We start from the raw sequence: 27,513 nt of genomic DNA on the forward strand, positions 1-27,513 counted from the left end.
TTGTATCTGTTTTATAACTTTAAAAATCTTATCCAGAAAGGTAGCAAAAACCAAATGATATCACATTCATTCCCTCCTCCATTCACGATCTTTAATTGCATGCAATCCTCTTAATCAGGGAGGACAAGAATGTGGGCTAATGAATGACTCATGTGTTTCTTTCAATAACAATGCTCCTTCATCTCCAACCAACGTATTATATTTGCGGTGTGGAGAAATAGGAGGAAGAAAATATGGATGATATATCAGTCTCTGTCCTATCACAAATGTTGTTACTGTGAGCCATCACATTTAGCAACCAAGGCTGAAAAATGACAAAGTGCATTAGCGCTATAGTGGGCAGGATTGACTGAACATAATGTGGACTCAAACCTAAGACAGCCTCAAGGTGAAGTAAATATTCTGAATATAAATCATTTTTGCCAATTAAACATTTACCAACTAGAATGTCTCTTCCTATAAACCCTAGTGATTCTGTTCTTTTGTACAAAAGAATTAGAATTTATGTTTTCTGACATATGACAGTTGTTACTTTTGATGGGCTTGCAAGAAGTGGAATGTATTGAGGCGTTTGGAAAAGTTTGTCTGTTTGTAAGATTGTTTGTGCTTTTCAGTGAATATTCAAACAGATTTTTCAAAAATGAAGTGGTAGTGTTATATTCTTTCTTAAACAGAATTATATAACACTTTGGGAAAAACTGGCAGCATAATATCCCATAGGTTGAAGATAAAATTGTAACCACTTCCACTGCTGGGAGATACTTGCCACGAGTGGTTACATAGACAGGGACAAAGGTAATCCATGAAATGAAGTAAATCGACATGCTAAATGTGATAAACTTAGCCTCATTGTAGCCTTCTGGCAACTTTCTACCTTTAAAGGCAAATATAAAACAAATCAGTGCGAGGAATGCTATATACCCCAACATAACAACAAATGCTACAGAAGAACCCTCATTACATTCTAGCACAATTTCCCTTGGCAATCTCTTGGTATCTGTTTGAGCTCTGGGGCCATTAAAAACCAACCATGTTGTGCAAATGATAATCTGGCATCCAGTACAGACACCATTGATGAGCTAGGGATTGTACAGGTTCTTCAAATGCTTTTGATTAGCTGGGTTGAAGTTGAATGCTAGTCGTATTTTAAGTGATTTTGTCAGAGCACATGAAACAGAAAGAGTAAAGCTGATGCCAAATAAACATTGCCTGATTTTGCAAGTAGAGTCGTTCGGTTTTCCGAGAAAACAGCCGACACTTGCAAAACCGAGCAACAAAGAGATGAGCATTATGAAGGTCATGTTGCCACCATTCGATTTAACAGCTGGTCTGTTGACATTCTTGATAAAAATAACAATTATTACAATGATTAAAACAATTCCAAAGGCTGCAAAAATTAACAATACGATAGAAAATCCATTACTCCAGTCAAGAAATACAATTTTTTTTTTGTTGCATACAACACTTCCTGTCGGAGCCCACTCATCTTCTGAGCAATGAAAACACTGCTGTGCATCTGAAATGAAGAAGATCAAAAATGATTTAAAAAAATTAACATATCAAATTATATCTAACTTATATCTGGCGGTGCAGGCTAGAAGGGCCGAATGGCCTACTCCTGCACCTATTTTCTATGTTTTTTTCCTCTTGAATATATCCAATGAACTGGCATCAACAACTCTCTGCAATAGGGAATTCCACAGATTAACAACTCTCTGAGTGAAGATGTTTCTCCTCATCTCAGTCCTAAATGGTCTATCCTTTATCCTAAGACTATGTCCCCTGGTTCTGGACTTCCCCAACATCGGGAACATTCTACCCGCATCTAACCTGTTCCGTCCCGTCAGAATTTTATACGTTTCTATGAGATCCCCTCTCATCCTTCTAAACTCCAATGTATAAAGGCCTAGTTGATCCAGTCTCTCCTCATATGTCAGTCCTGCCATCCCGGGAATCAGTTTGGTGAACCTTCGCTGCACTCCCTCAATAGCAAGAACGTCCTTCCTCAGATTAGGAGACCAAAACTGAACACAATATTCCAGGGTAATTTACACAGGGTAAATAGTGCCAGGGTAGACTGGGGGAGAGAGAGGAGAGTTGCAGCTTCAAGCAGAGCAGGGGAGGGGAGTGGCTGCATGGACTGGGGGGAAATGAGACTGAGTCAGCCTTGGCTCACTCTTGCCTCTGAGTTAGAAGGTTGTAGGTTCAGGCCCCACTCCAAAGACTTGAGACTCTAGGTTGGCACTGAGTTCTCTGTGCTCGACCAGTTCTGGTCTCTTGTGCATCCCTGATTTACATCACTCCACCATTGGTGACCGTGCCTTCAGCTGCCTGGGTCCTGAGCTCTGGAATTGACTCTCTAAACCTATCTGCTTCTCTTCTCTGTCTCTTTTAATACACTCCTTGAAACCTACTTCCTTGATTAGGCTGCTGGTCATCTCTCTTAACATCTCCATAGAAACATAGAAACATAGAAAATAGGTGCAGGAGTAGGCCATTCGGCCCTTCGAGCCTGCACCACCATTCAATAAGATCATGGCTGATCATTCACCTCAGTAACCCTTTCCTGCTTTCTCTCCATACCCCTTGATCGCTTTAACTGTAAGGGCCATATCTAACTCCCTCTTGAATATATCCAATGAACTGGCATCAACAACTCTCTGCAGAAGGGAATTCCACAGGTTAACAACTCTCTGAATGAAGAAGTTTCTCCTCATCTCAGTCCTAAATGGCCTACGCCTTATTCTAAGACTGTGTCCCCTGCTTCTGGACTTCCCCAACATCAGGAACATTCTACCCGCATCTAACCCGTCCCGTCCCGTCAGAATCTTATATGATTCTGTGAGATCCCCTCTCATCCTTCTAAACTCCAACGTATAAAGGCCCAGTGAATCCAGTCTCTCCTCATATGTCAGTTCAGCCACCCCAGGATTCAGTCCGGTGAACCTCCGCTGCACTCCCTCAATAGCAAGAACATCCTTCCTCAGATTAGGAGACCAAAACTGAACACAATATTTCAGGTGAGGCCTCACCAAGGCCCTGTACAACTGCAGTAAGACCGCCCTGCTCCTATACTCAAATCCCCTAGCTATGAAGACCAACATACCATTTGCTTTCTTCACCGCCTGCTGTACCTGTATGCCAACTTTCAATGACTGATGAACCATGAAACTCAGGTCTTGTTGCATCACTCCTTTTCCTAATCTGCTGCCATTCAGATAATATTCTGACTTCGCATTTTTGCTCCCAAAATGGATAACCTCACATTTATCCACATTATACTGCATCTGCCATGCATTTGTCCACTCACCTAACCTGTCTAAGTCACCCTGCAGCCTCTTACTGCCCCCCTCACAGCTCACACCGCCACCCAGTTTAGTGTCATCTGCAAACTTGGAGATATTACACTCAATTCCTTCATCTAAATCATTAATGTATATTGTAAAGAGCTGGGGTCCCAGCACTGAGCCCTGCGGCACTCCACTAGTCGCTGCCTGCCATTCTGAAAAGGACCCGTTTTTAAGCCTACTCTTATTTCAGATTTACTGTAGCCCATCGACATGGCTGAGTGAATTTGTCTAGTGATTAGTTGAACCATACAGGCCAAAATGGTCCCAGATTCCATCCCCAATCTCTGATAACTTAGATGATCGTAGCCACAATGGTGGTAGGACTGCTACAGTTGGCCTCAGTTTCGCTACATTAGGCAAGGGAAGTAGGCCAGATTTTTGCACCTAATTATTGTTCAGCGAACTTTCTGGGAAACAACTGAGTGTGTTTGCGTGAATTACAAGCAAAACTGGATAACGTTGGCTTTGATGCCTTCCTTGGCGAATATTGTGCCTGCAGACAATGTCAAGTCTCACATGAGTAATGCCCACTTGAGCAAGATATTGAGGGCATCTGGCAATTGTACATCTGTACTTCAGTGAGGCGAGAAGGAGGGGAGAAAATTGGTCAGAAAAACTCAGAGTAAAGTGTACTATTGTGAGATGCGTGAAATGAATGGTGAATGTTTTCATGTCACAAATTCCAGGGCATGGATGCTGTTAGGATTGTTTTCTTTTCAAAAATTCTGTTGAGATATAGTACTTCACTGTGGCTGTGTCTGTAGAGGTGGAAGAATTTGCTGGGAAGAAATTACTAACCCATTGCTCCCACTCCATTCATCATTAGAAGCCTAATCATGCAAAGATACTGGGGCTGAAATTAAAGGCCTGTTACCGCCGTTTTGTGGCGGCCATGCAGTGGAAGCAAGTGGCCACCGCATTGCAGTCCATTGCTCAGGGATTTTTCGGCCTGTCTCCACTTCCGGCCTGCTGCTGCCGTCCGCTACAACCCCGCATCTCCAGCACATTCCGCCCCAAATTTATCTTTAAAATTCTTTGCTCCGTCGCATGGTCCCCCTCCTGGTTTTTCTGTCAGTGCACCTGGTTTCTTGCCTGTGAGCCAAGAGGAGGGCGCACTGCCATGGCCGCCATGTTTTTATTTTTGCCGACCGACTTCCTGATCGGCCGGATAAGTATTGCCCTGGGTTCGGCCAGGCCGCCAGCAGGCAGCCTGGCACCTCCTCTTGGGTTGTGCTGGCCCAGCCAAAACCATCCCTGGTGGCCCAGTGGCCGAACTTACAGAATCGACGATTCTCTCCCTTTAAATGAGGGGAGAGACGTGCTGCCACACACACGCAGTGATGTCACCACTGCTCCGCTGCTGAGTGACAGCGGTGGAGACGTGGTCCCACCCCAACCTCCACCCCTCACCAGGACTTACCGCCACATCTCCGCCCCCATTATGACCAACTTCCGGTCTTGTCGAAAAAAAACGACAAAGACCTGAATATCGGTCAGGAGGTGACCTTTTCCCATGCAGCGGTAAAACCAGGTAAGAAATTGTCGGTGTGCCAGCTTTCTGGCATGGCTGAATTTCGGCACCACTATCTCCTCCTTTATACCATTCATATTTCATATATATGGTGTAACACATTATTGTACAATAGATGATGTAGACAATAATTTACCACCTACCAATTGTTTTGGAGAATGTATTCAAGCTGCAATTTACACAATCATAGCAACATGTGTGTTGGCCTTCAGATGACAGCTTTATTTGTCCTGGTTGGCAGTGGTTTGAGCAGATAGATGCCATACCCTTTTAAGAAAATGAAAACAATATTTAGAAATGTTGGAAAGACCTAGAAAGCACTATAATCACAAAATGTAATCTCTAATTATACCATCAGCTAGGTTTGATAATATACTAGTTAATTATAATTTTAAAACTAAACAGAGGCTGCTTTTTGTGGTTGTAGCAAGTGCAGCTTGGAGTAGTACTGCGGCCAAGTTAGTTATCCAAAGCTAAACAAAGCAAAGTTTTCAAAAAGGAATATTTCCAAACTGATGGAAAGTTTCAACGAATGAAAAAAAAAATATTGTACTCTGATTGAAAAATGGTAACTTGCGTGTTTTAAACATTTGTGAGAATTCTTGAACAAATTACTTATGAACCTACGTTCACAAATATAAATCAAAATGATTGGTTATTGTATCAGTTTAATAAGAACTAGTGTAATTTTTTTATCATTATTTAGTCATTCGTAAATAACCCAATCAGTTTAGGTCATTGACATATGTACTTGTCTTTCAGCCACTTGGGCTAATCACTTGGAAATGTTAAGAATTATTGTATATAACCTAATAGCTATACATATTTCCTGGTGGAAATTTGATGAATATACACAATAAGGAAATTATATTTATTTTAAGGGGGCAAGGGATTGTTATACTCCATTTTTGTCGTATTCATTGATTTCTCTCATTACGCCTCCTATTGTTTCATGCAAATATCGCCTGACATTTAACTCTCTCCTGACCTCCACTTAAACACTTTATCAATCATTTAATTTCTATTCCTGTGTGTGTTTGTGTGTTTAATCCCATTTCTTCCTCTTGTTCCTTTTACATTCTGTTTGTCTGTAATGGCTTTCAATTCTCAGACCTGAAACACTAATGTGTTTGTTTTCCCCACAGAGGCTGCTTGATGTTTCCTGAATTTTGTGGTTTTTGTTCAGATATCCAGCATCTGCAGTATTTTGCTTTTTGTTCAAGGGATTGCTGATTTTGGTACGGGGCAAGTTTTAACTTCAGCAGGGGTGGAAAACTGGCGTTCTTCCCATTGAAGACAACAGGAAAGAGAATCGAGCGCCATGTGTAATGGACGGCCAGTCTGATACCGCCAGTTTTCCGGCCCCCACTGAAGTTAAAAGTTATCACCTTACATATCTAATAAGAATTTGAAGATCAAGGACTGTGCTGCTGAATGTCAGAATCAGTTACCCTAAGAGAATGAATTCAATCATCAAACTCAGAGCAACATCCTGGGATACATTGGGCAGTTTTTGTTTTTTCAATAGAAATTACAGACCACTCAGAGCTTAAATTTTCAAGTAAGGTGTTGCAAATTTTCTGTACAGACTGCAAGGCATATTTAGCTTGTGTGCTTCATAGCTAGTAGAGAAGGAATTTTTTCTTCTCATTCATTTAGCAAATTCTAACATAAGTTTTCTTTAAAGGTAAATAATCTATTTGAACTATTGTTATTTTGTTGAGATGTTTTCTTTGTCATAGAATATTATTGAATTGTGATCATATTTTTTAACTAAAGATCAATGAGAGAGTGGTACAAGTACAGTTTTTATTACCATTTCATTTCATTACTGATTTAATTATCTGCACTGTTCTGTCAGTAGACTGGCTGTAAATGCAGTTTTATAAGGTTGAACGGCAGTTCTGTTTCTTCACAAGAAACTCTCCTTGTCGTGGTACCATCTGTGATCATTGATCAAATATATCCAAAAGGGTAACTCACAACTAAAAATGTGACAGGAGCGTTTTCATTGCCTACACCACTAGATGTCATAAAGTAATGCATAATTAATCTGTGATACAAACAGAAAATGCTGGAAGCACAATGCTGATCAGTTACCATCTGTGGAGAGAACAGACAAGTTAACATATGGACCCATCACTCATGGTCTTCACATTCTATCACACTAGCCTTTGCATCTATGGCCTTTAGTTACTGGCCCACTCGTCAGCCAGTAACTAAAAATGCTTTCTCCTTATTTACTCAATCAAAATCCCTCATAATTTTGAAAACCTCCATTGAATCTCCACTTAAGCTTCTCTGCTCCAAAAAAGAACAACCCCAGCTTCTTTAACTTTACACATCCTTTGTTTTTTAATCTTCTGACATACCGGCCCTGATTGTTATCTGTGTTTCTCTCTGATTGTATTAATATGGCTGTCTGTTTCTTATGTTTCAGTCTGCAGAAAGGGGCTGCACCCAAAACATTGGCCCACATTTTGTGGTCAGAGGCTTCCAACCAGAAAACAATCTACAAACTTATCTGCTGATCTGGGTGGTTCGGCGACTTGTAGTCCTGGGCCTCTACGCATAGGCCCACGTATCCCAGGAGCGTAGGTGCTTCGCAAGCACCCCTGGGATCATGTGGGCTGGCCCAACCAATGAAAGTAGGGGGAATCCCCACTCATACTTATGGTGAGTACCATCTCTATGAAGCTGCAATAAGTATATATGGGAATACCCCCCAAAACACACAAACACAATAAATTAAAAAAACACAATACATATTTAACATTAATTAAAATGCAATTTAATTAAATATTTATTTTTTTGAATTAATTTTTTGGAATTGTTTTCGAATGGTGGGAAAATTTCGGTCGGAGGCTTTCTTCGTACGAATGCCTCTGACCCGAAAAAAATCTACGAAAGTACCTGGTGGACCCGGAGCAACCTACAATCCCGGTCGGAGGCTTAGATTCACTGCGCAGCGTATGGGAAGATGTCGTTCAGGTACGTACGAACAAGCTGGAGTCACGTGGGCCACCAATCACTATGCAGTATGCTCATTGATAAAAATGGGAACTCTGTTTTGTGCAAATTCCCATTACTGTCAATGAGAATAACCCCTTAAAACACCGAAACACAGCACAATAAATTAATAAAATACCTCATATATTTAACATTAATTGAAATTAAATGTAATTAAATATATTTTTTTTAATATGTTTTAATAATGTTAAAAACAAACTTACCTTAATGGACAGAGTTTTTAATACAAAAATGAATGATTAAATTTATTTTTTATATGTTTTAAAACACTGGTAAAAGTAAGCTATGCTTCTGCTTTTACCAGGTGTAAAAGTTTGAATTGCATTCATTGGGCATGTGTTGGGCTAATACCGCAATCTTGCCCATGCGCTTGTCCTGGCTGTGGGGATATGGAGGATCTGTCAAGCCTTGACAGATCGGAAAAGCTGGTTTTCAACACATGCGCATCGTGAGCCGAAAACGGACTTTTGCGATGCCTTCCTGGGTCCGTACACACTCCGTACGGACCCAGGGAAACCAGGATTTCTGCCCCAATATGTTTTCACAGGGCTAAAAATAAATTTACCTTAATGGACAAACTTGGGCCCAAATTTGGTGGACTTGTTATTAGAAGTGAAAGTGGAAGGTGCAGGGGAGAGGGGTTTAAGGAGACAGTTGGTGGTGGAGAAAAGAAGTTGGAGATTATCTTTGCTCTCCAGGATTATGCTGGAGTAATGGCAGTTTTGCAGAGAAGAGTGATGTCTGATAGTGCAACAAGATCTGGTGATAGATATATAAACCAATTGTCTGCCAGATTCACTCAAGTCTGCATTCCTTGGACTTGAGGGAGCAAAATTGGGGCCATTATCGGAGGCAGGTCTGGCATTGTATGAAACGCTGGTAAATCTGCTTGTGCCTAACGAGCCAAAGGACACAATGCCTAAAAGAGATTTTAACGAAGCTGGAGCAGCACTACAACCTGAAATGGTTAGAAATTAATGAAAGCTATCATTTCGGGATTCAGAATCAAAAGACTGATGAATTTATCAGTGATTACATCGTACCATTAAAAAAGCTATCAATGCACTGTAATTTTGGAAACTTTCAAAACCTAGCATTATGGGATCATTTTGTTTGTGGGGTGAAAAATGATCCGATCAGAAGGAAGTTATTGACGACGGATGACTTGACTTTTGAGATTGCTTGTCAGATAGCGAGGTCGATGGGCATGGCCGAACAATATTACCGAGAATTAAATAACAATTACGGTCGTCAGTCAACCGAGGTAAATCACCTGCAGGTTCAAAGTAAAAGACAATGGGGGCCGAAAGTCTTAGAAACTGGAAATTCTAACAGAGCGTCAAAGTTGTGCTATAGGTGCCTGGGACAACACATTGCTCAAAGGGGTCCATACGTGAAGGCAGAGTGTTTCTTCTGCAGGAAGACTGGGCATCTTGTGAAGTCATGCCGACTGAAGGGTAAACCAGCTTTTAAAGCTATGAGTCCAGCGTTCAAATCTATGAGTAGAAATCCCAAGAGACTACATAGCATGGAAGAACAACAATAGGACGAGGAGATGTTAGAGTTACACGTCATCAGGAGCACGAGGTTAATGGACAGCGATTTGGAAAGCATCAAAATCCACATAGATGTTGCGGGATTCAAGATACCAATGGAAATTGACACAGGTGCATTCTTGAGTGTAGTACCGGAGTCACTATACCACGACAAATTGCATGATTTCCAACTGGTGAAATCCAAGAAAGAGCTGCGAGGCTACTCGGGAGAGAAAATTCCTGTGGTAGGTCATATCACTATACCGGTGAAATATTTGCCTCTAATAGTAGTGAAAAGAGACAAATCTGCCTTACTAGGAAGAAATTAGTTGAGCTCACTGAAGCTGGATTGGATTGAGATTTTCTGTGTGGAAGCGAGATTTTCATCAACGGATGAAGTTATCAAGAAGTATCCGAAGGTGTTCTGCAAAACAGGCAGTCCGATCCAAGGCTTCAAGGCGAGTGTCAGGGTACAGAAGGACGCTAGATCGGTTTACTACAAGCCACGTTCCGTACCATATGCACTCAAGGAGAAAGTTGAGCAAGAACTCAAAAGACTAGAGACTGAGAACATTATTTGTAAGATAGATCGATGTAATTGGGCTACATCCATTGTTGTTGTACCTAAGTCTGATGGTAAGGTAAGATTGTGTGGTGATTATAAAGTAACCGTAAACCAGGTTCCAGAGGGTAATGTCCCCAATACATTGCCGAATATAGATTTGTTCACAACACTGACAGGTGGTCAGATCTTCTCAAAACTGGATCTTACGAATGCCTACTTACAGCTTGAACTAGATGAGGAGTCCAAGTCATGTTTGACTATATATATTCATCTAGGCCTATATCAATTTAATAGGCTACCTTTTGGAGTGTCTTCCGCCCCAGCCATATTCCAAGGGGTGATGAACCAGATTTTGCAAGGCATTGAAGGGGTAGTATGTTATTTGGATGACATACTAATTTCAGCACCAAATAGGCAAATTCATAATAATATGTTGAATGAAGTCCTCAAACGGCTAGAGAAGCACAGATTACGACTGTCTGCTCATAAGTGTGAGTTCTTTAAAAATTCAGTGGAGTACTTCGGGTACAGAGTAGACAAAGATGGTTTGCATCTGACCAAGGAAAAACTGGATGCAATCAGAAATACACCCACTCCTAGGAATGTCACTGAAATAGGTCTTTTGAACTATTATGGGAAGTTCCTACCAAATTTGGCTACAGTATTACATCCACTGAATGAACTTTTGAAAAAACAGGTCCATTGGAAGTGGGCAAAAGAAGGCGATACAGCATTCAAGGAGTGTAAAAGCAAATTGGTAGAGAGCACCATGTTAGTTCACTATGACATATCTAAGGAGATTAAGCTAGCATGTGATGCCTCTCCGTATGGAGTTAGGGCAGTGATCTCTCATGTATCACATAGTGGGGAGGAAAGACCAATTGCTTTTGCTTCACGCACTCTCAGTGCCAGTGAGATTAATTATGCGCAAATTGAAAGGGAAGCTTTGGCATTAATTTTTGGGGTCAAGAAGTTTCACAAATACTTGTATGGTCATAAGTTTACCATCGGTATGGACCATAAGCCCCTAACAGCAATCCTCCATCTCAAGTCCCCAGTTCCAACATTAGCTGCAGCCCGAATGCAGAGATGGGCTTTGATTTTGTCAGCATATACAAATAATATTGAATACAGACGATCAGCTGATCACAGTAATGCTGATGCAATGTCTAGATTGCCTTCCCCATCACAAGTTACACCTGATAGGGAAGAAGTGTTTTATTTTTCATACGTTGATGAACTGCCAGTCACAGCTGAAGAGATTGGTAGAGCAACCAAACGTGACCCAGTGATGTCAAAGGTGTATGATTATATTGCAAATGGATGGTCAAACCAGGTAACAGACAAAGATATACATCCATTTGTACATTTATAGGAATGAATTATCAGTCGATAAAGATTGTATCATGTGGGGTGCAAGAGTGGTTATACCAAATAAATTCAGGTTCAAATTATTAGGAGACCTCCATGGCCAGCACCTGGGAATGTGCTTGACCAAGAGTTTTGCACGCAGTAATTTATGGTGGCCAGGTCTTGATAAAGATATAGAGTACATCATGAGTCAGTGTACGACATGTCAATCAGTAAGCAAGAAACCACCATCAGTACCATTACAGCCATGGAAATTGCCTCCCAGGGTGTGGCAAAGGCTACATATTGATTTTGCTGAGTTAGAAGGACAACAATTGTTCATTGTGATTGATAGCCATTCGAAGTGGGTTGAGGTGTTCCCAATATGGAAAATAACAAGTAAAACATTAGACATTTTACGGAGATTATTATTTTCATTTGGCCTCCCTGAAGAAATAGTTTCAGATAATGGACCACAATTTCATTCAGAAGAATTTGCACAATTCACGAGCAAAAATGGTGTGAAACATACCAAGGTTCCACCATACCATCCTGCTTCGAATGGTGCAGCAGAGCGCACTGTACAAATTGTAAAACGTACGCTCATAAATCAAATGTTAGATCCAAATCCAAGGAAACGATAGTTGTCATTGGATCACAAATTGGCTAATTTTTTGATTACATATCAAAATACTCCTCACACAACTACTGGTAGAACACCAGCAGAGTTGTTTCTCAAACGACAGCCACAAACCAGATTTTCTTTGTTAAAACCAAATTTGGCACAGTCTGTAGAAGAGACACAATTAAGACAGAAAGAGAATTATGATAGAGGTAGAGTAAAAGAGAGAAGTGTGAAATTAAACCAGAAGGTGAGAGTGAAGAACCATCACCATAAATGGTTAAAGTGGTTACCAGGAAGAGTGGTGAAGATATGTGGTCCTCGCACATATTTGGTAAAGATGTTTGATAATGGACAGGTTAGGTTTGTTCATAGTGATCATATTTTACCTACAGACATGGAAGGAGTTGAAGGTGGGAATGATTCAATTATTTCTGACTCATCAGATAGTTTTGATACACTAGTAGCAAATCCTAAATCCAATGTACTGGAAACAAATCCAGGAGAGAATCAGAATGAAAGTCTGAGTCCGAGTCAGGAAAATAAAGAGCCTGAAGTTAGAGTGAGTTCAAATGAAAATCAAGGAAATTGCGTGGAGGAAAATGTTCCTCAGGATGAGCCTCCAATGAGTGTGAAATCGACACCATGTTTGGAAGGTTCTGTTCGAGAGCAAAGGTATCCTCTTCGAAATAGAAAACAAGTGGTAAAGTTAAATTTGTAAATATGGAAAAAAAATAAGTCTATACCCTGTGTTATGTATAAAAATGAAAGTTATGTATGATGTTTGTTATAATAACTTTTTCATTAAGGAGGTAGAAGTGTAATGTCTGTAAGCTTGTAATGTTTGTAGCTCCACACTGTGGATGTGGATGTATTGTGTACTGCAGCTGCAGAGTTAATAATAAACAGAACCAGGCTGTTCCGGAGGCTTCCGACAGAGCTGCCTGCCATGTTAGGAGCTGTGTGTGCTGTGCTCTGTGAATATGAGGCAACCGAGGCATATGAAAGCATGGGCCTTGTGCTTAACATCCGTAAGGCAAATGTCCTACACCAACCTGTCCTCGCCGCACAGCACTGTCCCCCAGTCATCAAGATTCATGGCGTGGCTCTCGACAACGTGGACCATTTCCCATACCTCGGGAGCCTCTTATCAACAAAGGCAGACATTGATGCGGAGATTCAACATCGCCTCCAGTGCGCCAGTGCAGCCTTCGGCCACCTGAGGAAAAGAGTGTTCAAAGACCAAGCCCTCAAACTAGCACCAAGCTCATGGTTTACAGGGCCCTCCTATATGGGTCAGAGGCATGGACGACTTACAGAAGACACATCAAGTCGCTGGAGATATATCACCAACGATATCTCTGCAAGATCCTGCAAATCCCCTGGGAGGACAGACACACCAACATCAGTGTCCTCGCCCAGGCTAACATCCCCAGCATTGAAGTAGTAACCACACTAGATCAGCTTTGTTGGGCAGGTCGCTTAGTTCGCATGCCAGACTCGAGACTCCCTAAACAACTGCTATATGCGGAGCTCCTTCATGGCAAACGAGCCAAAGATGGGCCAAGGAAACGTTACAAGGACACCCTCAAAGCCCCTCTGGCGAAGTGCAACATCACCACTGACACCTGGGAGACCCTGGTCAAAGACCGCCCGAGGTGGAGAAAGTGCATCCGGGAGGGTGTTGAGCTCTTCGAATCTCAACGCTGTGAGCGTGAAGAGGTCAGGTGCAGGCAGCGGAAAGAGCGTATGGTAAATCAGTGCCACCCCCCTCATTCCCCTGATGAATATCTGTCCCACCTGTGACAGGGTTTGTGGCTCTCATGTTGGACTGTTCAGCCATCATAGAACTCATGTTAGGAGTGGAAGCAAGTCTTCCTCGATTTCGAGGGACTGCCCATGATGAATCTCTGATTGCAAAGTGGTAAATATTAACCCCATTTGCCACAAGAATACCGTATTTCTCGATTCCCATATTTTCTTCAAAAATCATATAATGCACTACAAATTGATAAATTAATAAAGGATGACACTCCCTGGTGTTCTTGCTGCGACGTCATGTTACGGGAAGTGTCTTTATTGAATCCTTCACATTTCAGACCATGTGCTGTTTACCATTGAACTAAAGGGTCGATTTTAAACCTGCCCACCTGGGGTGCAGGCAGTCACAATGGACACCTGCCTGTGGAATGCAATTTTTGAGCAGGCACGAGGGACAACTCGTTGGAAGGGAGCGAGGCCCTGATTCCAACTTTAACCTGAGGGGCGTGCATGTGGAGAAGTTGTCGTGGCTTCCCTGTCATTCCCATCTGGTCACAAGAGCAGGAATGCTCTTCAGGGATTCCACGAGCAAACCATGGACTTCCAGGGCTTCCCTCCTCCTCCCTTGACTGTGATGCCCTCCCAGCTCCCCGTTTCCAACCACTTACCTGAGTGCCGAGGAGTGCTCGCTCAGCCTCCTGTCACCCAATATTCCAGCTCCTTAGCACAGATGGAGCCTATGCAGATGAGGCACAGGAGTTACACAACGGAAAGTCAGAGGATTTGCCTTCCACTTGGAGCCCAACCACGTGAGTCCTGCCCAGGTGGTAAAATCAGGGCTTGTCCCCATAGCAACTGTAAATGGAATACTTGAGATCTAAAATGCGGGACAGTTTTCCTTTGTCACTCAACTATTCACAGTCTAGTGCTGAAACATAGAAGCCAATTAACATTCATAGAACTGTATTTTGTCCACTATTTTACGAGTGGTATTAAGAGACATGACTTCAAAGCCCACTGTTGCAGTTAAAAAACAAAGTCACAGTCTAAGGATAAGGAGTAAGCTATTTAGGACCGAGATGAGGAGAAACTTCTTCACCCAGAGAGTGGTGAACCTGTGGAATTCTCTACCACAGAAAGTTGTTGAGGCCAATTCACTAAATATATTCAAAAGGAGTTAGATACTCGGGGGATCAAGGGGTATGTCGAGAAAGCAGGAATGGGGTACTGAAGTTGCATGTTCAGCCATGAACTCGTTGAATGGCGGTGCAGGCTCGAAGGGCCGAATGGCCTACTCCTGCACCTATTTTCTATGTTTCTATGTTTCAAAATTAAATAAATCTGAATTAACAAGCTAGTATCAATAATGATCTACATGAAGCTATCGAATTGTCGTAAAAACCCAACTGGTGCACTGATGTCCTTTAGAGAAGGAAAACTGCGGTCCTTACCCGGTCTGACCTATATGTGATTCCAGACCCACAGCGATGTGGTTGACTCTTAACTGCCCTTTGAAATGGCCGAGCAAGCCACTCAGTTGTACAGTTTGGGTCTCCTTATTTAAGGAGAGATGTAATTGCATTGAAGGCAGTTCAGAGAAGGTTCACGAGGTTGATTCCTGAGATGAGGGGGTTGTCATATGAAGAAAGGTTGAGCATGTTGGGCCTATACTCATTGGGGTTTCGAAGAATGAGCTGATCTTATTGAAACGTATAAAATTCTGAGGGGGCTTGACAGGGTGGATGTAGAGAGGATATTTCCCCTCATGGGGGAATCTAGAACTAGGGGGCATAGTTTCAGAATAAGGGGTCACACATTTAAAACGGAGATGAGGAGAAATTTCTTCTTTCAGAGGGTCGTGAATCTTTGGAATTCTCTACCCCAGAGAGCTGTGGAGGCTGGGTCATTGAATATATTTAAGGTGGAGATAGACAGATTTTTGAACAATAAGGGAGTCAAGATTTATGGGGAGCGGGCAGGAAATTGGAGTTGAGGCCAAGATCAGATCAGCCATGATCTTATTGAATGGCGGAGCAGGCTTGAGGGGCCAAATGGGCTACTCCTGCTCCTATTTCTTATGTTCTTATGCAACAAAGAAGAATCCTGGAATTCGCTACTTAATTGCACTGTAGGAGTACCTTCACCACACGAACTGCAGCGGTTCGAGAAGGCGGCTTATCACCACCTTCTCAAGGGGAACTAGGCACGGGCAATAAATGCTGGCCTTGCCAGCGACGCTCACATCCTGTGGATGAATAAATGAAATAAATGCATCAGTGCCTTCGTGAGAATAGTGGACTTAGTTACGTGATGCAAACATGCTAGTGTCACACAAGTAGTTTTTAGGCTGGTGTGCTTAATCTTAGTCTGACAGGAATACAATTAAGGGCCAATTTCCCATTTGGATGCTCCCTGCCCAGTGGTTTCTGCATGGAGCTCTGGTCAGGAGATTGGACACCTACGACCCCCTAATTTTCTGTTCATTTAAATTAATAAATGGAAACTTTGAGTTTGAGAGCCTACAATCTCCTTACCAGCTCTCAATGTGAGTATTGCTTTGTGTCTGAAGCACCAGATTAGGGAACTGACTCTCCAGCTTGCACTCCAGCACTGTCAGCTGTGGCTCAGTGGGTAGCACACTCGCCACTGAGTCAGAAGGTTGTGGGTTCAAGGGGAACTCGGTCAGGCAGAGCAAAATTCAGTCAGGTGGTTTCAGCAAGGATTTATGAAGGGGATGTCATGTTTGACAAATTTGCTGGAATTCTTTGAGGATGTAACGAACAGGGTGGATAAAGGGGAACCAGTAGATGTGGTGTATTTGGACTTCCAGAAGGCATTTGACAAACATAGAAAATAGGAGCAGGTCATTTGGCCCTTCAAGCCTGCACTGTCATTCAATATGATCATGGCTGATCATTCAACCTCAGTACCCCACCCCAGCTTTCTCTCCACACCCCTTGATCCCTTTAGCTGTAAGGGCCACATCTAACTCTCTTTTGAATATGTCCAATTAACTTAACTCAACAACTTTTTGTGGCAGAGAATTCCACAGGTTCACAACTCTCTGGGAGAAAAAGTTTCTCCTCATCTTGGTCCGATATGGCTTACCCCTTATCCTTAGACTTTGTCCCCTGGTTCTTGTCTTCCCCAACATCGGGAACATTCTTCCTGCATCTAACCTCTCCAGTCCTGTCATAATTTTATATGTTTCTATGAGATCCTCTCTCATACTTCTAAATTCCAGTGAGCATAAGCCATGCCGATCCAGTCTTTCCTCATATGTCAGTCCTGCCATCCCGGGAATCAGTCTGGTGAACCTTCGCTGCACTCCCTCAATAGCAAGCACGTCCTTCCTTAGATTAGGAGACCAAAACTGGACACAATGCTCAAGGTGTGGTCTCACCAAGGCCCTGTACAACTGCAGCAAGACCTCCCTGCTCCGATACTCAAATCCCCTCGCTATGAAGGCCAGCATGCCATTTGCTTTCTTTACTGCCTGCTGTACCAGCATGCCTACCTTCAATGACTGATGTACCATGACACCCAGGTCTCATTGCACCTCCCCTTTTAATACTCTTTCACCATTCAGATAATAATCTGCCTTCCTGTTTTTGCCACCAAAGTGGATAACCTCACATTTATCCACATTATACTGCATCTGCCATGCATTTGCCCCTTCACCTAACCTGTCCAAGTTCCCCTGCAGCCTCTTGCATTCTCCTCGCAGCTCGCACTGCCACCCAGCTTAGTGTCATCTGCAAACTTGGAGATATTACATTCAATTCCTTCGTCTAAATCATTAATGTATGTTGTCAATAGCTGGGGTCCCAGCACTGAACCCTGTGCCACCCCACTAATCACTGCCTGCCATTCTGAAAAGGACCCATTTATTCCCAGTCTTTGATTCCTGTCTGCCAACCATTTCTTTATCCATGTCAATACATTACCCCCAATACCATGTGCCTTAATTTTGCACACTAATCTCTTTTGGGGGACCTTGTCAAAAGCCTTTTGAAAGGCCAAAAACAGCACATCTACTGGTTCTCCCTTATCCACTCTACTAGTTACATCCTCAAAAAACTCTAGAAGCTTTGTCAAGCATGATTTCCCTTTCACAAATCCATGCTGACTTGAACCGATTCTGTCACTGCTTTCCAAATGCGCTGCTATTACATCTTTAATAATTGACTCCAGCATTTTCCCCACCACCGATGTCAGGCTAACCAGTCTATAATTCCCTGTTTTCTCTCTCCCTCCTTTTTTAAAAAATGGGGTTATATTAGCTACCCTCCAATCCATGGAAAAAGACCATCAATGCATCTACTATTTCTAGGGCCACTTCCTTAAGTACTCTGGGATGCAGACTATCAGGCGCCATATAAAAGGTTACTGCACAAGATAAAAGTTCACAGGTTTTGGGGTAATATATTAGCATGGATAAAGGATTGGCTAACTAACAGAGAACAGAGAGTTGGGATAAATGGTTCATTCTCTGGTTGGCAACCAGTAACTAGTGGGGTGCCGCAGGGATCAGTGCTGAGACCCCAACTATTTACAATCTATATTAACGAGTTGGAAGAAGGGACTGAGTGTAACGTAGCCAAGTTTGCTGACGATACAAAGATGGGAGGAAAAGCAATGTGCGAGGAGGACACAAAAAATCTGCAAAAGGACATAGGCAGGCTAAGTGAGTGGGAAAAAATTTGGCAGATGAAGTATAATGTCAGAAAGTGTGAGGTCATGCACTTTGGCAGAAAAAAATCAAAGAGCAAGTTCTTATTTAAATGGAGAAAGATTGCAAAGTGCCGCAGTACAGCAGGACCTGGGTGTACTTGTGCATGAAACACAAAAGGATAGTATGCAGGTACAGCAAGTGATCAGGAAGGCCAATGCTATCTTGGCCTTTATTGCAAAGGGGATGGAGTATAAAAGCAGGGATGTATTGCTACAGCTATACGGGGTATTGGTGAGGCCACACCTGGAATACTGTGTGCAGTTTTGGTTTCCATATTTACGAAAGAATATACTTGCTTTGGAGGCAGTTCAGAGAAGGTTCACTAGGTTGATTCTGGGGATGAGGGGGTATGAGGAAAGGATGAGAAGGTTGGGCCTCTACTCATTGGAGTTCAGAAGAGTGAGCGGTAATCTTATCGAAACGTATAAGATTGTGAGGGGGTTTGAAAAGGTGGATGTAGAGAGGATGTTTCCACTGATGGGGGAGACTAGAACTAGAGGGCATGATCTTAGAATAAGCGGCCGCCCATTTAAAACAGAGATGAGGAGAAATTTCTTCTCTCAGAGGATTGTAAATCTGGAATTCACTGCATCAGAGAGTTGTGGAAGCTGGGACATTGAATAAACTTAAGACAGAAATAGACAGTTTCTTAAACATTAAGGGGATAGGGAGTTATGGGAAGCGGCCAGTGGAGTGGAGCTGAGTCCATGATTGGATCAGCCATGATCTTATTGAATGGCGGAGAAGGCTCGAGAGGCCATATGGTATACTCCTGTTCCTATTTGTTATGTTCTTATGTTCTTATTAAAAAATTCTAGGCTGACACTCCAGTGCAATGCTGAGGGAGTGCTGCATTGTCGGAGGTGCCGTCTTTCAGATGAGGCGATAAAAGATATAAAACAATAAAAGTCTTAGCTGGATGTAAAAATCCCATGGCAGAGAGCAGAGGCATTATTCCCGGTGTCTTGGCCAATATTTATCCTTCAATCAACATAACAAAAACTGATTATCTGGTCATTATCGTATTTCTGTTTGTGTGAGCTTGCTGTGTGCAAATTGGCTGCTGCGTTTTCCCACATCACAACAGTGACTATACCTCAAAAAGTACTTTATTGATTGTAAAGTGCTTTGGGTCATGAAACGTGTTGTATAAGTGCAAGTCTTTCTTTCTTTCTGTAGAGTGAAGAGGCCTTGCACCCACATGGACAGGTCTGAGATTATATATGATAGGGCAGGGTTTTGGAAAGTGCGTGCCTGCCATGCAGCTTTGCACACTGGGTGTGCGTATCAGGAAAGGAGATCGGCTCCTCTGGGTTTTCAACCAATTAACGTTGATTAATGGAAAATCACATAGGGCCCAATGAGCTCTGTGTCCAAGTTACGTATCACTGCTCCTGCTGTGCAAATTCACAAAAACTGTCCTTGTATATAAAATCTGCACACAGTTTTGTTTTTTGGAAGGTATTTATAATTTTCCAATGCTGAAGCAAACTCTTCCCTTTGGGCAGCATTTTAACACTGATTGTTTTTGAATGGAACAAATTTGTTGAGCTGAGTAATATTTATCCTCAAAAAGGTGTGTGAAAGTGGTTAGGATTTGGAATACACCGCCTGAGAGTGCAGTGGAAACACATTCACTAATAGCCCTCAAAGGGGAGTTGGATAAATACGAGAAGGAGAAAAAATTTACAGGGATGTGGGGGAAGGGCTGGAGAGTGGAACTGACCAGATTGCCCTTCGAAAGAGCCGGTGTGGATTCATTGGGATGAATGGCTTGCTTCTGAGCTCTACTGTTCAATGATTCAATGGAGCCGAAATTGATCAAAGCTACGTTCCGCCCATTTTTCGGCGGTACCTGGGTGGTGCGTGTTTTTTTACCGCCCGATCCCGCTGGGGCCGATTGGGTGGGAGATTCATCCCGATTTTCTCGGCAGGAGCGGGAGCGGTAGGCAGCGGGTGGTCGCGGGAGTCGGCGGTAGGTGCAGGCCTCTCGATTTGGGAAAGATCAAAGGCTGCGTGCTGCGCATGTGCGAGATTTGGGATTTTTTTTGTTTTGATGGAGTAAGCTTCCTTTTTGGACAGTGCGTTCCAGATCCCGGTAACTCTCAGACTGATTTTCACCCGTCATCTTCTCTCTAGATTTTTTTGTAATGATTTTCAAACCATGAATCTGGCTTCTACAATGTGAGTGTGCTGTTTATTCTGTACTTGTCATTCTGTGGAGGAAGTTGATTCCGTCAAGAGAATGAGGATTTTAATTTTACTCACTTTATGAACCAATAACTACAATGGCGACAGTCACTAATGAGGAAGGATGTAAAAATTACAATGGTAGAAGATAATACAAGCGTCATTTTGGAAGGGAGACATCTGCTTTTCACAACAAGGATGCGTTTTTTTTGGCTTATAGTTATGATGCTACTTTTTAATGGTTCCTGACAGTACCTCATTTAGCTAAGACAAGTAAGGGTCATCAATCCAGGACAGGTGGCTTTGAATGACATATAGTTCCAGAACTTGGAGGCCAGACATTATGGTTGGCATTTGAGTGTACAGTTTTTGAGCTAACAGATTGCCGAACCCCACCCCTAACATTACATGTTATTGAATCAAATTATAACAGTGCAATATATATATTTGCAACTTCTGTATTTGAGCAAATTTTCTTGTCAAGATCTCATCCTGGCACCTAAGAAAAACTTACAGGATTTTATTAATAGCTATATACTTTCACACACTTGTCCAGCTCTGTTGGGCGGGCCACATTGTTCACATGCCCGACACGAGCCTCCCAAAGCAAGCGCTCTACTCGGAACTCCTACACGGCAAGTGTGCCCCAGGTGGGCAGAGGAAACATTTCAAGGACACCCTCCAAGCCTCCTTGATAAAGTGCAACATCCCCACTGACACCTGGGATCCCTGGCCATAGACCGCCCTAAGTGCAGGAAGAGCATCCGGGAGGGCGCTGAACACCTCGAGTCTCATCGCCGACAGCATGCAGAAAACAAGCGTAGGCAATGGAAGGAGCGTGCGGCAAACCAGACTCCCCATCCACCCTTCCCTTCAACCACTGTCTGTCCCACCTGTGACAGAGACTGTAATTCCCATATTGGACTGTTCAGTCACCTGAGAACTCACTTTTAGAGTGGAAGCAAGTCTTCCTCGATTTCGAGGGACTGCCTGTGATGATGACCTCTGGAGACTCACAGAGTGTGACTAAATCTCCTCTGTATGCAGTTGTGTCAAGACCCTTACACCACAAGTCCATGGAGCCTTTACGGTAATTGGGAGCTGATGTCAGCATTCCACCCCACACATGCCCTTCAATGGAACATATTAACTTCAATTTATCATGTTTTCTGAGAGAAAAATATTGCAACAGTGAATAAAACCCGAACTGGGATCTACTGTTCTGCACTGCTCAACTCCTTTGTCTGTACCTTCTGCTCAACATCGAGGTAAGACCACCTTTTTACAACGGTTTTTCTGGCGGGCGGTAACAGGATCCTAATTATGAACTTGCCGATTTCCCCATGGGCGGGCAGTATGAACTACTGCCGGCGGTACTTCTCCGATGAATTTCCCGCCGGGCGGTAGTTGGGTGGCAGGTCGGCGGTCTGTCAGCTTTTTCCACCAAACTGGGACTTTTGGACGGTAGCTCGGTGATTGTGGACGGTAGTGGGCAGTAGAGCGATGAAATTCGGGCCCGATGAAACTCACGTCCGTGAGATGAGAGGGGGACTTTGCAGGCTTTGCAATGTGTCCTTCAGCAGAGATATAATTCATCAGCATTGCACTTTGAGAAGGCTGCTTCCCCTGGCAACAGACTTTTATGATTTTAAATTGCCTTTGGGTTCTGCCTTGAGCAAGCAAACACGTCTTAGCCTGAAAGCCCCTGCCCTTATCCCACTCTCCAAATGCTGCATTAATAGACTAACAGCTTTCTACCTCAAGCTCTCTTTAAAATAAATCTGTTTCAGAGACCAACAACTTGTGATTATTTTTCTCTGTTACTTTAAATTATTGCATTCTAAAACTTTGAAAGCCCAGCTCAGGTGGATGTAAAAAAAACTTTGATGGCCCACATCACTAGAACCGATATCCTGGTCATTTATCGCATTGCTGTTTGTGGGATCTTGCAGATTTGGCAGCGACCTTTCCTACATTATAACAGTAACTACACTTCAAAAGAATCCTCTATTGGCTGTGAAGTGCTTTGGGATGTCCTGAGGTCATGAAAGGCGCTATATAAATGTAAGTCTCTCTTTTAGTTTGGGTGTCATGCTTTATTGCACTTAAAAAATAAAACTAAAAAAGAGAAAGGAAGTGATTAGCTGCTAGTTGACCTTAGTATATGCTATTTGTGCCAATGAAACTTTGTCACCTAAAAGAGACATGTTATTTTAAATACCTTAGCAGCAGAATAATATATTTTGTATTGACAAGGCATTTTTAAATATCCTCTGATTGTGCATTGAGCAAGGCCATGGGAGGTCTGCTAATGGGTGTGTGAATATATTATCTATGTATATATGGAGTCTATATTTGTCAGATCAATTTATGCTCTTGTTAGTTTTATAGCCACTGTACCTTAGTTCAAATATGATCTTCAGTTTCCAGCTGTACTGGTAGATAAGTGCGCCACTCTCAAACTATTAATCTAGAGCTGTCGTCCTCGAATTATTTCTCCATTGAGTGCAGGAGTCAGCTCAAACCGATTAGCCTGTGACATATGGGTACTGTTAGAAAGTTGCCAAGAAAGAGAGAGAGAGATGCACTGAGACCATCAAGTTGCGAGTATATTAGTTCTGAACCAAACACGGAGATCCATTTTCTTTCTACATGGCAACGTTTGAAACCACAGAAAGGTAGAGAGAAAGAGAATGATACAGTACAGAAAAATGAAAAGTAAATTTAAGAATCTGGGGCTAGAAATTGCGCAGCTCCCTGTATGGGGTGATAACTTTTGCAGGAGCGCAAGAGTAGCGGCAGGTGGTAAAGAGTTGATTCTGCCCGGAACTTCTGCTTTAGCGCTCCAAGAGGGAAGTGGAGCACTAAACCTAGTGCTACCACTTACCTTAGAGCTTTAAATGGAGTGAGAGGGGCGGTAGTGGCAGAGCACTCAGCAATGTCCGGGGCAGCACTGCCAGTTTTACAGGTTCCTTCCCTCCCTTAAAGGGAAGGGCCAGTGCTGCGTTTATTGAATCCTCAGGCTGTGTCTGTTGGGCGATGGCACCTGCGATATGTGCATAACAGCCCCAAGCACTGTAAGAGAGCGTAGGGCTGAGCAATCGTGGGGTCCAAAAAGATGCAAAATTCACCACACTGAGGGCACAATTAAATTTTGCCTTACCTGACCACCACTGCCTTGAATTAGCACTCCCCAAGCAGCCAGCCGAGGTGACTGGTGGTGAATTTTGCATCTTTTGGACCCCACGATTGCTCAGCCCTGCGCTCTCTTACAGTGCTTGGGGCTGTTATGCACATATCGTTGACGCCCAGCGATGCTGCAGAGGGTAGGAGCGAATATTGCATCCGGGGCGGTAACGAGATGAAGTCACACCGGATGACGTCACGATCTCCGGGTCGCAAGAGGTTGAGGCGGTAATTTTGGTCGCTAGCTAGGGATGTTCATGGGCATCGCTGATTTCGTGCGCACCCGGTCGGTAACCCGTCAGTGCCCCGCTACCGCCCCCTGGAGGTGCTAAATGGAGCTGCAAACTAGGCCAATTTCTCCCCCCCGTTCTCGATGTGTGTTGGCCCACCGCCATCCACAAACACTAATTTCCTTTGGCATATTCAGGCTTGTATTATGTTAAACTCAAGTTTCGGAACTATTGTAGTGTTACAAATTGTTGTGGATGATGCATTCATTCCTAAACATCCCTCATATTACATGATGTATGAAAATGCACCCAACCAAAGCAAATGAATGACTCTTGACTGTAACATTGTCCAGTAATGCAGCAAGCAGAAATCTGTGCCGTAAAACGGCAATGAATTCAGCAGAAATGATTGGAATAGACTTGTTACTCAGCAATTATATTTATATATATGGTGTTTTATTGGCTATAAAATCACTCTCCTGTGCTGTTAAAGATAGAATGTTTGACACCGGTCAGCATCTTTTACAATATATTGGTCAATAATAATTTGTGCTCATATCATGCAACCATTAGAAGCTGTCAGCTGGGGAAGAATGACTCCCGCTGTGAAACAGAATCATTTTCATGCTATCTTCAGGCACAGAAATTATACTTGCTTCTTTACCGAAGGATTTGAAAACGGGATCAAAGATGAAATTTACATGAGAGGAATTGAGAACATTAACTGTAATTAATCATGAAATCACCAGAGCTGGACCAAACTGACAAATTAAGCAATAACTAACGAGATGAGTGTGAATTTAGCATGGATTTTGACCCTTGTGCTAAATGCATACTATGGATATCATTATCGATCTATTATTGGGCCCAAGTTTCCACACGCGCCTGGAACGGCGCAGTCCCGACCTGGACCCATTTTTCGCGCCACAAAGTGCGCCTAAAAAAATCCTCCGTATTCTCCACCTCCCTGCAGGTCCTCTGGCCCTCGGCGCAGTGCAGCACGAGCTGTAGGGGGCGGAGCCAGGTCCCTGCGCTGAAAACAGTGCCAGGACCTCTCCACATGCGCGCTACAGTGGGCATGCAAGTGCAGTAGCTCCAGGCGCCGAACTGTGTGGGAGGGGCCCGAAGCACGCAGCCCCTAGCCCTGGCCGAATGGCCTCACTGGGGCTGCGTGAATAAGGCTCCTCCCTCGGCCAGCTCCTGCTTCCCCCCCCCCCCCCCCACAGCCGACCAGACCCGACACCCGCTCCCCACCCACCCCTGCCTCCGGACCAGACCCGACACCCGCTCCCCCCCCCCCACCGACTAGACCCGACCCGACCCGCACTCCTGTTCCCGCTCCCCGCCCCCCGACTGGACCCGACCCGACCCGCGCTCCTGTTCCCGCTCCCCGCCTCCCCGACTGGACCCGACCCGATCCGCGCTCCCGCCCCCCCGACCCGACCCGACCCCCCCCACTGGACCCGACCCGACCCGACCCGTCTCCCGCTCCCGGACTGGATCCGACCTGACCTCCCCCTCCCCGACCTGACCTTCCCCCTCCCCGACCTGACCTCCCCCCTCCCTCTCCCTCCCTCTCTCCCTCTCCCTCCCTCTCTCTCCCTCTCCCTCCCTCTCTCTCCCCCCCCTCTCTCTCCCTCCCCCCCTCTCTCTCCCTCCCTCCCCCCCGACCCGAACCGAACCGAACCTCCCCGACTCGACCCAACGCCACCTACCTGTAAATCTGGTGCTGGGGACGGGCCCTACCCGAAGTCTCGGGCCGGCCCGTTCAGCCTTCGGTCCCAAAAGGCCTGCCTGAAGCACTTTCACACAGGTAGGAAGATGGTTGATTTAATCTTTTCTTTTCTTATAAATGTTTATTCAGGTTGGATTTATTTGTAGAAGTATAAATAAGGATTTATTATCGAATTTAATGAGTTCCCTTCCCCCCCCACCTCCCCCCCACCTCGTTCTGGACGCCTAATTTGTAACCTGCGCCTGATTTTTTAATGTGTAGAACAGGTTTTTTCAGTTCTACAAAAATCTTCACTTGCTCCATTCTACTTTAGTTTGGAGTACGTTTTCACTGTGGAAACTTTCAAATCAGGCGTCAGTGGCCGGACACGCCCCCTTTTGAAGAAAAAATTCTGTTCCAAAGTAGAACTGTTCTACCTGACTAGAACTGCAGAAAAAAAAATGTGGAGAATTGTGATTTCTAAGATAGTCCGTTCTCCACCAGTTGCTCCTAAAAATCAGGCGCAAATCATGTGGAAACTTGGGCCCTATATGTCTGACCCGAATATACCTACTTTTTGCCAAAATATTTGATATCTGATTCTCTTCAATCAACAGCAGCTCACAGGCAAAATGCAAGTGCTTAAACTGAATATGCACCATCACCATTGTGTATCCTCTTGCTCTTTCCTTGGGGAACAGTATGAAGTAGTGGAGGGATTTTCAGGCTGATTGACAGGCTGCAGTGTAAAGACTCCTTCCATGGCTGTAACCATCATTAGACCTGCCGATAGGGTGGTCAATCCTACATGGCAAGAGGGTTTTATGGGCTCCCACAACCCATACGATAAGGGGGAGGACCACCCATACCCACCGGACACAAGCATCCCACTGGATGTCAATGCGGAATTCAGAACGGGAGCTCTGACTCCACTCACTGGGACTATCCAAAGTGGGGTTCAAGCCCTGCACTCTCTGGCCCAGAAGCGGGAATGCTACCATTGCACCAAACGTTCACTTCTATATGGGCTGGATTTTCGGGGGCTTTGCGACCGGGTTTTCGCCGTGTTTTGACCCACGGCGGCGAGATCCTCGGCTCCTTGTTTGCGGGACGTGCCGCCGGGGAGAGCTTTGGCATATTCAGGCTTGTAGTATGTCAAACTCAAGTTTCGGAACTATTGTAGTGTTGCAAATTATTGTGGATGATGCATTCATTCCTAAACATCCCCCATATTACATGATGTATGAAAATGTACCCAACCAAAGAAAATGAATGACTCTTGACTGTAGCATTGTCCAGTGATGCAGCAAGCAGAAATCTGTGCCGTAAAACGGCAATGGATTCAGCAGAAATGATTGGAATAGACTTGTTACTCAGCAATTATATTTATATATATGGTGTTTTATTGGCTATAAAATCACTCTCCTGTGCTGTTAAAGATAGAACGTTTGACACCGGTCAGCATCTTTTACCATATATTAGTCAATAATAATTTGTGCTCATATCATGCAACCATTAGAAGCTGTCAGCTGGGGAAGAATGACTCCCGCTGTGAAACAGCATCATTTTAATGCTACCTTCAGGCACAGAAATTATACTTGCTTCTTTACTGAAGGATTTGAAAACGGGATCAAAGATGAAATTTATATGAGAGGAATTGAGAACATTAACTGTAATTAATCATGAAATCACCAGAGCTGGACCAAACTGACAA

General features: G+C 43.7%; 1 pseudogene; it reads right to left on the reverse strand.

Annotated features, from left to right (window-relative positions):
- Window positions 1-434: 434 nt before the first annotated feature.
- On the reverse strand, window positions 435-26,467 carry LOC139225795 (G-protein coupled receptor family C group 6 member A-like; annotated as a pseudogene).
- Between the last annotated feature and the right edge of the window lie 1,046 nt (window positions 26,468-27,513).

Source organism: Pristiophorus japonicus, chromosome 1, assembly GCF_044704955.1.
Source record: "Pristiophorus japonicus isolate sPriJap1 chromosome 1, sPriJap1.hap1, whole genome shotgun sequence".
Lineage (NCBI taxonomy): Eukaryota > Metazoa > Chordata > Chondrichthyes > Pristiophoridae > Pristiophorus > Pristiophorus japonicus.